The sequence below is a fragment of the Dromaius novaehollandiae genome, chromosome 7 (assembly GCF_036370855.1).
Source record: "Dromaius novaehollandiae isolate bDroNov1 chromosome 7, bDroNov1.hap1, whole genome shotgun sequence".
NCBI classification, from domain to species: Eukaryota; Metazoa; Chordata; class Aves; order Casuariiformes; family Dromaiidae; genus Dromaius; species Dromaius novaehollandiae.
The window spans coordinates 33,828,353-33,844,050 of NC_088104.1; positions in this window are offsets into that span (position 1 = coordinate 33,828,353).

The following is a 15,698-nucleotide window of genomic DNA, read 5'->3' on the forward strand; positions in this document are numbered from 1 at the left end:
GGGGGGGAAAACAAACCAAAACAAACAAAAAAACCCCACACCTTTTCTTCCCTTCTTCTCAAAAGGAGACAGCATTTAACTGCAACCATTTCCCAAAGCAAGCTTGTGAAATAAGTCAAAAAGAGAATAAAAAAAACCCTCCAAATTGTAGTTTTCTAGTTAAAAATGGTGCCAGTTGAAGACTGAGACTTTTTAAGAATACTCACAATAAAGAAAGAATATCCACTCTGCTGTGGATAATACCCTCCAAACATACCCTAATTTGTATACAGCTTTGTACCACTTAGGTATCTTAATATCTACAGACATAAAATAGCTAGAGAGCAAGTTAGTGTAACTTTTGTAGTCTTCAGAACAGAGATACAGATGCAAGTTTTTAAGCAAACAATTTGGAAGAGATTAGGCAGCTTAATTTTTGGTTTAACAGGCAGGATTACTCAAGGCAGGAACAGAAATCAGCATTCTGTAGAAGCAGCTCTCACAACTAACACATTTGAAGACAGTGCCACAAGCAAAAACCGTACAGGAAATGTGGTTGTGTTGCATGCTGCTAATAACATGCTAAGCTGCTATATTAAAATATCATGGAGACAGTTTCCCTCTCCTGTCTTGTTCTCTCAGTTCTAAGGAAAGGCTCATCTAAACCCTGGCTGGCTCCCCACTTTGCTATGTTAATGTGGAAAACACTGACCAACAAAAATGGTAACACTCATGCTGCTACAACCCTCTATTGCAGACGGGTTGGAAAAGACCCAAGAACAAGCAATCTGACAGGAGACTGATCTGTATGATACCTACTTCTAGTGATGTCCATCCAGTTTGGATACCATTATTTTGTACTGGGTTTTTAAGTCATGACAGAACTGATAGTTGCAATGGTCTTTGGGTAAGAGGAACAAAAAACTGCTGGGCTGTTAGGAGCTAAACAGAGCAGATACTCCATCTGTATGTTATATTCCCCCCACCACCACCAATGTCCATTCCAGTCATCCAGTTAGTGCGATTTGAGATTTTGCAAGCTCAGACACAAAGGGCAGCAATCTAAGAGGCACACAAGAACATAAACCTTATCAGATCTTTTTTCCAAGTGGCAAGTTTAAAGACCAGGACAAAAGTGAGTAATACAGTTAAAAAAAAAAAACTAAAAAAAAAAAAATACAGAATCAGCATCAGATTCAAAAACACAAGATGACATTTATTGCCAAAAAGAGGTGCCTGCTGTGTGTGCCTTCTAAGGAGAGAAAAGTACGTAAGTACCAGGGAAATGCTCCTGGAAAGGATGCTTTCTAACCTAAAGAGAAAGTTACACACATGAAGAGCAGGGGACCATTCCTTTCACAATGTGTGTACGTGACTTTTTGAGTGAAAGGCATATTAGCAACTGTGATACCCTTGCGTTCTGTTTAAAACAAAAACAAAAAACAATAACAGGAACATATTACCTTGTGTTCACGAAGAACATTGCCAACGTTTTTGAAACTGTAACTAATATGGGGGAAGATTGCATTACATACACTCCATCACAAGTTTTATGCGAGAATTCAACATTTTCACTATGCAATAGGACTATCATGTTCTTATCCTAAATTCAGTATTTACCCACAGAAAAGGGAAGTAACCAATCCCTCATAGATACACTCTCAAAGGAACTCACATTTCAACCTGAGAAACTAAATAGTTTTGAAAGCCAGCTGCTGCTAAAGTTGTTAGTTTTAACATTAAAACCAGATTAACCAGAATTTGAACACATACCTAATTCTTTAATGAAAGAAACAAAAATAGAAGAATCCAACAGGAATGAATTTTAATTGGGAAGAGTCACATTTTCTACAGAAGATCCTCAAATGCTGCTTGGAAAGGTGAAAGACTACATCTGAAAGGCATCATGAAGATGCACATCAGCAGCTAAGGACTAGATTTTTCTAGAGTCATTTGAGTACTACAAATGGGGACAGTCACTTACTGAAGGTGCAGAAAAGTACAGCAAAGTCAGAGACAGGAACTCTTGAAGTTTCCACTAGCTCCTAGACCAGTCAAGTAGCCATCCATGTCCCCAGGCACCTAAATACACCTGCCAATGTAACTGTGAGACTCCCCACTCCCTATCCCTTACCCCACCACAGTACCTCTGAGCTCCATGTCCTCAACCCCTCCCTCGGGCACCAGCTGAGCTCCCAGCTCCACAGGCACTAACAGCTGACAAAGGGAGATGCTGCTGTTAGTTAATAGGTGGCACCTGCTCTATCCTTGGCAGCCACGTGGGCTCCTGATGTATCTAGAGAACAGTTCAGCTGAAAAATGCAGTGCAGGGGAAGGGGAAGTATTACAGTGTAAATTAACTCAAGACTAGTTAAGGAGATATTAAGATGTAAAGAGGCTAGGTTATCCCCTTTAAGCTATTTAAAAAAACCCTCAATGGAGGGCAGACAGTTTTTAAACCACAGTACATGCTTTTAGAAGTTTAGTTTCCTCTAGTATTTCCCCCAAACCACCTGTCAGTATATAGAGAAAAAAACTACACAAAAGCATGACTTGCACAGAAGCAGTGTAAATAGTAGTTTTTATTGCATGATGATTTAGAAATCTGTACTAGAACAGGTACATTTTATGTTGCTGCACATACCCAGGCAGCAGGAGAGCTCGTAAAGCAACCAGTGGAATTGGTAGAGCCACAATTTCCTCTTGGCAGCAACGTAAAGCTACTGAGATAGAAGTGCTGCTTTATGAATGCATTAAAACAAACAAAAAACCTATTGACAACAAGCATTTTTTCTAAGTTTGTTGAAAGGTTCACTGAAAAGCAGGTTTACCCAAAGAGGGCAGCCATAAGCATGTCCCATTTGCCTACTGTGCACCTGCAACTTCAACGTGATCATTATAACTATGCAGGTGTCCAAGCAAGTTGACAGTGAGCACATAAATGGCTATCACATGTAGAAAGTCACAGAAAGATCATGAATATGGAAGCGAGGAAGAAGAGATGGGGAATGACAATAGGGAGCATGCCGAAGAAGCATGGCCAAGGCAGAGGATTCTAAGACAGGATGGTATCCTGTGCCTGTAGGTTCAGGAAAAGTTGCGAGCGCTTGCACATCAGGACAGACAGCTCACCCCCCAGACTTGCATGCCTTTGTCCTAGTTCTCCCAATTCGAGTAAGAGTCACTCCCTGGAACAGCTTCCAGGACTCCCCCTGCCAGTCCTACCTCCTCTCCAACAGACACCTTTGCAGAGAGCTGCAGATATACCAGAGATTACCTTTTAGCCATAAGCATTCAAGACAGCCATATAGCTTCAAGGAAAAGGCAGCACTGTGCAGGAAAAGAAGTTTTTACAAGACAGGAATAAGGAAATATTGATTAAGGGTCACAGCTACACTGAGGGTTATCCTTTCAGCTGTACATTCTTCTTCTAGTAGGAGCAGGTGAGAAAGTCTAGACAGAAAAGAAAAAAGCCCTATAAATAAAAAATAGTTATATAAAAGGAAAGAAGCAGATTCCATTGTTATCTGGCATGGCAGGGTAGTTTTGTTATCGAAAAAGAAGATATACATTCTCCTACTAAACTCAGACACTAATAATAAACAGGCACTATAAAACCATTGCAGTAAATTAGGGAGTTAGGAAAAATAAACAGGCCATAGGTTAATGGCATTTATATATATATTTTGGGGAAGAAGAGCACTTACAATTTGCATCTCAGAGTACACCCAATAGTTTTTATAGTCTTAAGCAGAAATAAATTCAAACACAACATAGCACTGATGCTCCTACCTTCTGCCTTCCATAGATAGCAAAGGGCAGCAGCAACTACAGCTCTGCTTTCCTGTGACTGCTAACACTGCACTGCAGCTATTCCAGCCACAGCAGCATTAGAACGGCCTCAGAGCACAGAGCAAGTACTGAGGCAAGCACAAAACTGAATTTCATCCCCAAACACACATAGCTCAGCACTCTTCCTCAACTTCTTCTGCCTTCTCCAGGAGGGAAACAGGCACATAGCCCCATCCACGACAACTAAATTCCACATCTGCCAAAACCTTCATTTGCCAGATTAGAAGAGACCATGTGCACAGACTCCTCCACTCTCCACATACACCTCAGAGACTGCTATCAGCACACAGCCCACTCAGCCAGACCCAGGTGCCCCTACTCTCCTTATAACAGCTCCAGCTGGCACTCCACTCTCCTCATCAGGCCTCACTCTGTCATGCAGCACTGCATCCACTTAAAGGAGGGATTCCCAAAGTGTGACCCTGCTTCAAGTAATCACAAAACAGTAATAACCAAAAGGCAACACAGTTACAGCTAGGGTGAGTTGGCTTCATGCCCTGGCCAGGTCTCAGTCTGGGCCTTAGCTGCAGCACGCTGGCACAAGAGTTCTCCCCTCCAGCCGCAGCACTGCCTGGGCCCAGAGGGGCGCAGGCAAGTGCATGCAATCTCACCCCAGATTTCACTCTCTAAAACAGGAACTGGAGAGGTGGCTTCTGGAAACCTGCTATCGCAACAGGAAACCTCAGATGGCTCTGGACTAGCAGTAGTCAGTACACATCTCTGGCTTACTGCAGCTCTGTTGCCTCAAGTTAGGCTAGAAAGTGAGCCTTTGCCTTCCCTTCCAGTATGGCAGAGGCCTGAAGGCAACGAGGGCTGTACCAGGGAAGTGCTCTGAAATCCCAGACCACGTGGCAAGGGTGGCTGCAGTTTTGCAGTGGATAATTTTGCAGCATAATCAGGTGCATGCGTATACATACATGCAGAGTTCTTCACAGTCTGTACTAGGTTTTGAAATTTCCATTCTGTAAGACAGTAATTCACTGTCACTTTTGTGCATCTCAGTGAATAAGCGCTTTTTTTTTCTTAGTTTTACAAAGCACAGTATTGCCACTCAGAGCAAGGAAATACGCCCCTCTATTTACAATATAGCCAAGTGGCATGCATTTTTTAAAATACTGAATACTTTCAGTAAGAGCTAAAAGGAAAAGTAGACTGGAAAGTACTATTGTTTACTCAGGTTTCTATTGCATGGAAATCTTGGATTCTTTTTGAGTATAAACTTGGAGTTCTGAAGCTTTCTGATGAGAAAACAGGAGAAAAAGTAGGTCACATTCAGCCACCTTGAGTAATATATTAAGCTTTGCAGAAGTAAACCAAAGACTCAAGAAAAACTTTTCTATGTGAAGAATGCCAGACCAAATTAAAAGAGATATTGGCAAGAATAGTCAACACAATAAAAATGAAGAATATTTGCACTGTGATCAAGGCTATATGAAATCAGGCTCTGTATCAAGAGAACATAATTCATATTTCTGTAGCTAAATATCACTGAGAACTTATTAAAATCCCTAATACAGTATTTCAGATCGCATTCTCAGCCAGACTCAAATGGAAGTGGGGACACCAGAGAGAGACGAGTAGATTTTTAAAAAATGCCTGTCACACCAGTTACCGTCGTGGGGCCTGGCTGGGACTGGATCGCTGACCAGCAGTCCGGGCTCGGCCCCGGACCTGCCCCAGCAACACAGACCACTTCACACTGGGTCTGTGATCACAAACACCTTATCATACAACAAAAATCCCCATACACCTTATGTATGCATTAATAAAACCTGTGCCAAGCGTGTCACGGCTGTTACGTGCTCACAAAACCTCATCTGTTTGACAAGGATTGGCTGCAGCCGACTTAGAAGAACTGGCAGTAATGAGGGAAGGAGGAATCAATTCCTCATTGCTGGGTAAGAAGGAAAATCAGAGTACTGAGCCGGGTTGAGATTCCTTCTGCCACTATGGATTTACTGAATATTGCAACACAAATATCTGCAAGCAGGAATTCAGTACGCAGATGATAAAAAAAATAGAAGCACATAGCTGAATAAGCTACTTCTAATGCTGAAAGACAATGGATTAAACATTGGAAGGATTTCATTCTACGATAGGGTAAATAAGCAAATTACAGTTAAAACAAATCTACACAACTTTTGCTTTGAGAGCATTTGACTGACGAGGTGTCTGGGTGTTGTGTGCATAAGAATCTCTAACCAAATACTGAATTCTAATTGACTTTCACAAGTCAATTCATACTGGATTTCAGAAAGGCAGTTGTCAATGCTCCATGGTTGAACGGCTTATTGAATTAGGAGAAAGTCACTCACTATTCTGAGCAGGCTATGTTCTGCAAGTACTGGTGAAATAGCTAAAAATCCTGTCAAATATGACTTAGCAGGGAAAGGATCTATAAAAATTCCATTGTAAATAGTAGCACACTATTCTGATTTTATTGCCATTCATTGTTCTGTGAAATTAGGATGGCTTTTATAAGTAAGGAGCAAATGAATTTTTGTTCATTGAATGTAAGAATTTTTTTTTCTTTCAAATGACCTCACAGATTAATTATATATTTTATAAAGCTGTGAGAGAGCTATGGGGAATTCTGTTTAAATCACCCTAAGTGATAAATCACCTCTAAAACGTTTAAATCGCCCTGAGGTCCTAGGTCATAGGATTGGAATTCTGTGAGGAGAGGCTAACTATGAATTTTCAGACTTGGAATATTCTGGTGCCCTGGATAATACACGAATAATTGAATGCTTACCTTATGCTAGGGACCCAGCTCCCCTACTGGCATTTTGGAATAGTCTGGCATCACATTTAGCTCAGCAGGTTGCAAACACCTTGCAGAACATAGGCTATGATGGTCATTTCTTAATCTTGCTGTCTTCAAAGTTATCTTATTTAAACAAATGGTATACAGTAGAGATAAGATGAAGAAAATACATTTAAAGAAACTACTAAAATAGCTAGGTGAAATGTAAATGGCCTGTGATACAATAGAGGTCAAACTAGGTGATATAATGGTTCCTTCTTGCTGTAGTAGCATGAATCTGTTATTCCTCAGAAAAGAACATACTTCATTATCTGGGAAGATATAGATTCCATAAAGGAAAGAATTGTTTATAACAGTGCAAACTGGCACCATTTTCTTCACTAGTCAGCACAGACTTGATTCATTTTTCTCAGTTTCATATCAGATGCTCTCACCTGTGCTTTCTTTTCACTAACTCATCTGCAAAACATGGACATCCCGTGCAGCTTATCCCTTAGACTTGGGAATGCTGCAGAAAATGACACACATCACAGACCCCCTTATCCTTTCATGATATACATCTTTGATATGTATTCTTACGGCACACAATAAACCTAACTTCAGTGTAGTCATGCATATAAAACATATGTCATCAGTTGCTGAGAAGTGGGCCTGAGGGTATTTAAGGCTGAGTGGGTGGGTGTTTTATTTATGACATGAATATGACAACTCCTTTATTCTAGAAGCTGAATGCAGTAAATTCTGTTCCACCACTAATGACTGTATACTTCTGTTTAATGCAGTCAAAGAAAAAAGAATGAATTTTCTACATAACTTGTGTTTAAAAATAATCTCACATATTCTACTGAGTAAGTTGATATATACTGAAAGCTGCAATGACTTTTTCAACTGTTTTCTTTAAGGAGGGCTAATAGCATGATTATCATCCTTGAACTATTTTCACTGTGTAAGAAATTTCATTTTCATTTCTTTCCACTCTCATTCAATTTATTTCCATCAGGTATCAGCTTGCTGTCCAGCAAGCCAATCAAATTCCATATTGATCCGCGGTGAGACAAAAGGACAGAAGAAAGCAAAAAGAGAAGAAAAAAGACAGGTGGCCAAAAAATTAGAAGTCCCTTGACCTCTGTCTATTCCCTTCTGTGGTGATCTGGCTGGACCAAAAGGTAAGTGTTGTAATATATTTGTGAGAAATTCCTCTATACAACTGGTATAAATTTACTTCTAGCCCTCCAGTATGATATTTGTTTACTAAATTTGGCTAGTTAACGTTATGTGAAATGCAGCAGAAAATATTTTCTAGCACACACATGATCAGTATCTGGGGAAGAGCAAACATATGTAGCGTGTTTGTTTGCCCCTCCTCGCTAAAGTATCTCATTACTGGATATCCTCCAAGCTCAAACATTCAGACCATGCTTTTATGCAGAATGATTTGAGGCTATGCTGTGCCTGCTTACGCACCCCGTTAATACAGTGTTGTCACTCTGCTAAGGATGCATGACTTTCAACACTATTTATATTGAAGTCCTGTGAAAAATAAAGGCTTCTACTATATGAGCCACTGAAATGTTCAGCTTGTCACAACTCTTGAGGGTAGCTGTGGTATAACATGTCAGAAGCATGCTTAACACTCTCCAGGGCTCGCAGCTAGCACCATTTGGAACCACTCTTTGTAATTAATACGGTAACAGTTCACTGGTGTAAGAACTACCAGGTATCATCTTTATAACTGCAAGTAACTTCGGCACAGCAAGTCTGATGTGGAGACAAATTAAAACAATATTCTTGTGTGTGGTTCACCTTAGCAAAAGATCATTTAGCAGAAAGATACACTATGAGCAGTCAGCCCTTTACTTTTCTTCTGCTTCTGATGCGTACACTTATGTCTGTCTTCTATTGAAATGCTGTCCATCAAAACAGCTTTCCAGACAGAACTTCTTAAGATTGTGATCTGTAAATCAGACATGGATTTGCACAAGATCATTCTGACTCAGCTTTGAATCTGACCCAAAAACACTTGTTATATGGAAGCAAATTACAGCACAGCAGTAAAACTACCAAAACACTACTGAGAAACACTAGTGCTGCTCTTCTCAACGGAAAGCTGCTGAACACTGAAGTAAACTGACGCACCAGAAACTGGGAACTACAGGAATAGAAAACCAATGCCTAGATTGTCCGTATTTATTCAAAGAATCAAAATATCCTCCTGTTAGGCCCACTGTACAGTATATCAATAGTCAAAGTCAAGGTAGTTCTGGCCACCTTTTTTCATGCAGAAGCATGATTGGCATTACATACCATGTCATATTAAAAGCATAGAATATATTAAGACGTTATACTATATAACGCTTCTTTAGCACAAGATCATTCAAAATTTTATATTTGCTTTAATTTTATTGAGGAATTAACTAACTTTTCAGATAGTAAGTAAACAAGCATGACAGGCCTTTGTTGTTGGAAATTAAGTTTAACAGACTGTCAAAAGAAAACGGAAAAGTTGATGACTACTGTGCCATTTCTTCTCTCATTGCAAACGAGGTAGAAAATGTTTTGAGCCATGGAAATAGAATTCTATTCTTCACATTGAGGAAAACAGAAAATATTTTAAAATTCAAATATTTTAAAAGTAAAATTTTAAAGTTCATATTCCCTTCCATTAAGAATGAAATTTGAGCTGTCTTTTTTTTTTTTTTTTGTACACTCTTTATTTTTTTTCTTCATAGGGAGTCAGACAAGAAAAGTAAAGGATGGAAGGGGAAAAAACATCAACCTAGAATTGGAAATACTTTGCACTATCTATGCGATCTCATATTCATTATATGGAAATATGTTAGCAATGTATCAACTCTGAAAGATCTGCAGATATTTAAAAAAATGATAGCTTTAACTTCACTACCATAAATTCACAAATATGGTCCCAAATGCATCTCATGTCCATAAGATATCAAGAAAAGAGGATTTTTTAAATCAAATGACGTTATTCATGTTGTTTTTCCCAGGGACTGAAATAAAACCTCTGAGGATGGCTGAGAACAACAGGAGCAACAAATAATTTGAAGTGATTCAAACTCTAGAGAATACTCCCTACTTTCTATATCTTCTCTCCCTTGGTACAGCTTTTAGTAGCTGGCAGACAAGGTAACTGGTTTATTGCTATTGACAGGGAAACGTTCGTTTCACAGTCCTGGAACATATACATGCTTTATCTACCAATTCTATGGGCTTTTCCTAAAGACAACGAGAGGTGAGTGAATTGGTTAGAAAAATCCACATTTAATTAGCCGTTTTCTGTATTCTCTTGCTCTGCTTAAGGAAAAAAAACAGCCTATCAAAACTTCCTGTGTATTTTGGGGAGGTGTCTCCTTATTGCAAGAAGCAGGTATCCTAAGGTATATGGATCTGCTAGGAGAAAAAGGGAACTGCTCTTCTACAATTTCCTACCCTCTTTATCCTTAATTTTTGAGAAGGGCAGCCAGAACACCTCTGTCACTGAAAAGCACATTTGCACCCCCCCCCCCCCCCATGGCAAATACGTGATGTTCTGACTCATGAAACTGGAATATAAAGAGTGCCTTTCAGATAAACTAGCCTAGTTTATCTGTACAAAGAAAATAAATGCTTTAGATCCACATTACACCTTCTGAAATTCTCAGTGCACCATCTGGTTTTAAGCAAACAATCGCAATACATAAAGTAATATACTGATATACTGATTTACAAAGAGCAGTTCAGACCTTTATTTCCAAATACGATGACAGAAAACTACATACTTTTCTAAATCAACGCTTCTTGGAGTTTCAGGATCAATGCAGATGTCCTTTTCTTTCTGCAGTGTGACGGTGTGCTCCTTCCCCCCCCCCCCCCGATGTGCTCTTCTTTCCCTCCTCCCCTCTCAACCTGACCTCTCCGTAAACAGCACATACACAGAGGCTAATTGAGCATGCACCAATTAAATTCTATCTAGTATGCAAATGTGACTATGAGTCAGTCATCTTGCCCCCATAAATAGGGGACAGCCCAGAGCCCATCGAGCTCTCCTGCACAGCAGCGGGCTGCACTGCAGAACCTCCACTAGAGCAGGGACGCCTCTCAAGATTACTCCTCAAGGTTGAGAGATTCCTTACCCACAACAGATAGCATGCTGAAAACTTTGCAAAACTTTGCTAAGTTGCATCTCTGATTGACTGTGCACATAATCCTTTAGACACAAACTGTTGACCAAGTTCAAGACTAAGACTGGATCCAGCCGCCCCCAGACTCCCTTGAGAAGGAGTTTGGATAGCAAGGGGGTCCATTCTGAATCTCATGACTCAACGGGAGGGTCTCCTTTGCAAAATTTGCTAAGTTACATCTCTGATTGATTGTGCACATAATTCTTTAGGCATAAACCGCTGACCAAGTCTGGGACTAAGATTGGATCCAGCCACCCCCAGACTCCCCTGAGGAGTTTGGAAAGCAAGGGGGCCCATTCTAAACCCCATGACTCAACAGGAGGATCTCCTTGACACTTTCATCTGACCCTATGCTCCACGCAGTAAATAACTGAGTGAACCTTGCCATCAACCCTTGTTAAATTACTGTCTTATTTACAGTTGAACTCTGTTAAATCACTGTCTTACCTCAATAAAACATACTGCTGCTTCTCTCTTACAAGTGAAGTGCATCACTCCTCACTCATCTGCAACATGTTGTACTGTATCCATTCCTAAATTGGATTAGTTTGAATAATATTAGATTGATAGATATTACAACGCATGTCTTTTTTCTCTATTTGACTAAAAGACACAATGCTCCTAAAGCAAAGCTTTTTCATTTGAGTCTTCATGTACAAAGCTTGAGGTTCAACTGTGAAGTTCTATTTCCTCTTTGTTCTGCTACTGTCTTTGATGAAATTTATTTGGACATGTGAAAATGGAAGAAAATGGCATGGAATTCATTCACGTCTAGGGAGGAAACTGAGGAATAATGAATAGAGGGTCTCCATTAGCTCCTTCTCCACTTGCTGTGTAAGGGGAAAAAAAGTTCTGATAGATGGGAAATAAGGGAAAGTTCTTCACTGACAGCAGTATGCATCCCCAATGAATCAGGCTGAGATCAACATTTCATCAGTGGTGGCTTGGCCTTCGTAATGTAAGTTTGATATTCCTGGTGTAATGATAAGCTTGATTGTACAGGTTTAGAACAAAAAATGTTGATCTAAAGGTGTTGTAAAATGAGTTCTTCGAACTCACATCCCAGGTTTGGTAAGTTAGGAATAACATCGTCATCTACAGCCCTGAGAAAACTGCTATATAGAAATGCTTGTAACATCTGAATACTTCAGATGTTACAGAGATACTTTGCCCATTGTAAATCTGAAAATAATTGGATTTCAGGGAAAGAAAATGATGTGATAAGGTAAATTTAGAAGGAAACTCACTTAAGGTATTGTTAAGTATAGATATCATGATTTACAAATGGTGTTGGAAGGGTCTGAAAAGTTTTCATAGAATCCAAGGATCTAAGGAATATTGGGGTGCTTTTAAAGTTCAGGCCACTGTCAATTCTTCAGTTCTCTCTCTTTGACTGGAGGTTGTCAGTGATTGAAAGGAGGAAGGGCAAGAATATGGGATGCACAGAAGTCTGCGCATTCTTTCCCTGTAACACTCTCCAGTGGGAGTCTAGCAAGCCCAGGACCCAATGGGCTGCAGAATCATGCCTTGGTCAGATACGAATAATGCTATATTGACTACAGATTTAACTCCCACTTCTCCCCATTTCTCTGTTGCCCTCTTTAAACTGTAAAGCTGGCCCTACAAAGGATTGGACAAAAAGTCACAGGAAGCTTGAAGCCAGATCTGGCATTGTGGCCAAGAGGTCAAAGCAGCAGGAAGAATGCATAATTAGGTATGGTTTCTAGTGCTCCCTGATCTTCATTATGAATTAGAGAAGCTTGTGTCTTCTAGTAAATGTTTGTTTAAAGCTGGCTTTAAAAATCTCCAGCCATTGCCTTCCCTCCTGCAGATAGGTTTTCTTTCACAGAGAGCAGGGGGAAGTGTAAACTGCTACTAACTGATACTACATAATCTCAATACTAACCTACAAAAGAGAATGCACCAGCACCAAGCAGAACTGAATTTAGATTCATTCAGACTACTATGATTTCTAAATTTATTTTAACCCTAGAAGCTATAAAGTTAGCCTGTAAATCTTGCAATTTTTTTTTTCTTTTAGAGAGAGCTATATCATATTTGCAACACAGGCAGGATATTTAATTTACAAATAATTTTAGAAGATTATTATAGTGATCTTATAGCAAAGGAAAATACTGCAAGAACAGATGTTCTAAGGGTATAATAGATTTCTGGTTCTAGTGTGATCTTGAAAAGGGCAGAGTTATGAAACTCTGAAAGATTATTGCAGAAGTTTGGGAAGGAAAGCATGGAAACAATAACTGATCATTGCAGAACCTTTTAAGCAATAATTAGCAAACATTCAAACAAAACTTTTCCCTCAAATGATTTGTCTATTCCTAACCACGGAGATTTAGACTAAACCAACAACTGTTACAGTGGTTCTCAACATGTGTAGTTTTCAATAATATCTTAGTGCTGGCATATTTCTAGTATTACCCAACAAGCAGAGGCATATGAGACAAAGCTGGGAAGAGAATCTTTCCCCTGGTGAAAAGTTCAAGACTTTTATATGTAACTGTTTAGAGCTGAAAGGTAAAGGGTAGCTAAGGTTATTTATTTAAGAATCCTGTAGTCTTTTTCCCAACAGGGTAGCATTCAAAATGTGGCAACACAGAGCATCAGCTTCTTGTTCAAATCTTGTGGGGGATGACATTTGCTCAAAATTTGAAGGACTAGAGAATCCTAACAAAATAAAACTGACTTTATATGCAATGTGGCAACTAAAAATGGAAGAACTCAGTGAACTTAAAAAAAATAAAATGGTCTGATGCATACACTTACTACAGTTAAAATACTTTGAGCAATGTAGGTGTTAGATTTGGACACTTAGATTTCATTTGACCTATGTCTTCTCATCACTAACGTGAAAACTAAATGTTAAAAAACAAATGACCATTCCTGTCTTCGGTTCCCTACAGCTGGTAGCCTAGCTATCCTATCTCTGAGCTATATTTCACAGATGCAAATAAGGTATTCTGCACATACAAAAAATGCTGAAAGCATGGTCTTAAATGTGCTTTATACAAGCACTAGTTTGAGGGAAAAAACAGATTTAGGTTTCAATGAAATACTTTTTAAAGTCAGACATGACTATAGGGTCACAAAGGGAAGGTGTGTCATGCATGGAAGTGTTTCTTTGTAATGGTACAGAAAGCTAATAATAATAATAATAATAATAATAATAATAATAATAATAATAATAAAATCTATGCTTTACAGAGTTAATTGAGCTTCTCCTGGGAGAAATCCAGAGCAGGACATTAGGGAATGATCTCATCTTGCCTACTGTGGAAAACCCAGGGATTCAGAAGAAATTTCATGTTAGGCAGTCTGAGCAGAGCTGGGTGAAGCCTCCATCAGTGTCCTCAATGGAAAATGATTAATCCATTATTTTCAGTTGAAAAAATAGTTTAAATCATTATTTTGATTGTTTTTGTTGAAAACACTTTTTGCATTCCATTTTGCAATAATTTTTCATCATATTAATTTTACCTTTCCAAAACAAACAAATGACTTCTGGGTTTTCAATAAAAACTTTTTAAAAATCATTTTTAGAAAGTTTTTTTGTATCATAATTTCTCTCCTGATTTTTTCTGGTTTGTCTGAAATCATAGTTTAATACTTCATTTCTTGCTAGGTTAGTTCAAATACTGTGGAATGAAGAACAACTAAATCATACCTCTACTTTTACCTGCTCCTGTCACCCACAGTGTTGTCAGTGCAGTAATCTTGCTATCGCTGTATGCTCAGTGGCCCTTGGAGCTTAAGGATCTTCTTCCTCTCACATGGCCTTCTTACATGGCTGTAAAAGTCCCAGTTCATGGTTAATGCCCATGCTAATCTACTAGGAAAGAGTTCCTTCCCTCACCAAAATACACATATTTTATACAAAGCTTAGATTTTTCTATTCATCTATCGTCTTTTAATTAAACAGAAACCTATTACATTATGCAGATTACTGTGGTCATTTTACTTCTCTCATGTGACAACATTTATTCTCTCCAATACTTGCAAACCATATTCAGGTATTCAGTGTAAGCACAGTGTTATGCTGATTCCAATTCTAGGAGACATTTTCATAAACAGTCTTAAAAAGAAGAAGCAGTAGCAGAAAACAGACTTACAAGACTAACTCCATTTAGAGAAAACTTTTTTAAAGATTCTAAAAGTAAACTTGATTGAGTGCATTTATGAACCTGCTAAACAGAAATTATAAGAACCTAACAGAATAATTTAAGGATGTGTAAAGAGGGAAAACACATTTTTCCTTTGTACAGTATTCTCGAAAAGACTTTTAAATAAATAATGCTATGACATTTGATATAATTAGGTTCAAAACCTATCATGAAATGCCATCCATTTAAGGATTTGTATTTAATAAACTATTAGGGCTTTGGAGGAAGGGAAAAAAAAGAATTCTGATGAACAATTAAAACAAATGTCATCTCTTTACTGAATTCACTTTTATTTATTTAGCAGAGAAAACATTAATAGAAATTCAGATACATTAGGACATTATGATAATTCTAGTACATTAATAATGCAAATGGCATAAGAAGGTTAATTACTTCTCAAATGAGCAGTTATTGTATAATTTTCTTCCTTTACAAAATGCACCCACTCATTCCAAGACAAAAACGATTTTTTTTGATTTGTGGTCTACAGCTACTATCAAAATACACATAAGCATTTTGACCTGTGGATATGAAAAAATTATTAGTCTACTGGACCAAAGTCCAGCATTCAAAGATCAGGAATACATTGTCAATGAGAAACTCCAGCCTTTCTGCAACAGTGAAAACGGACAAAATAACTTCCATGGAAAAGGGTCATATGACTGCTAAAAGGTACCTTTCCCCAAGAGCTCAAAAGTTAAGCACCATATTTTGCTTTCAGACCATCACACTGCTCTTAACCTT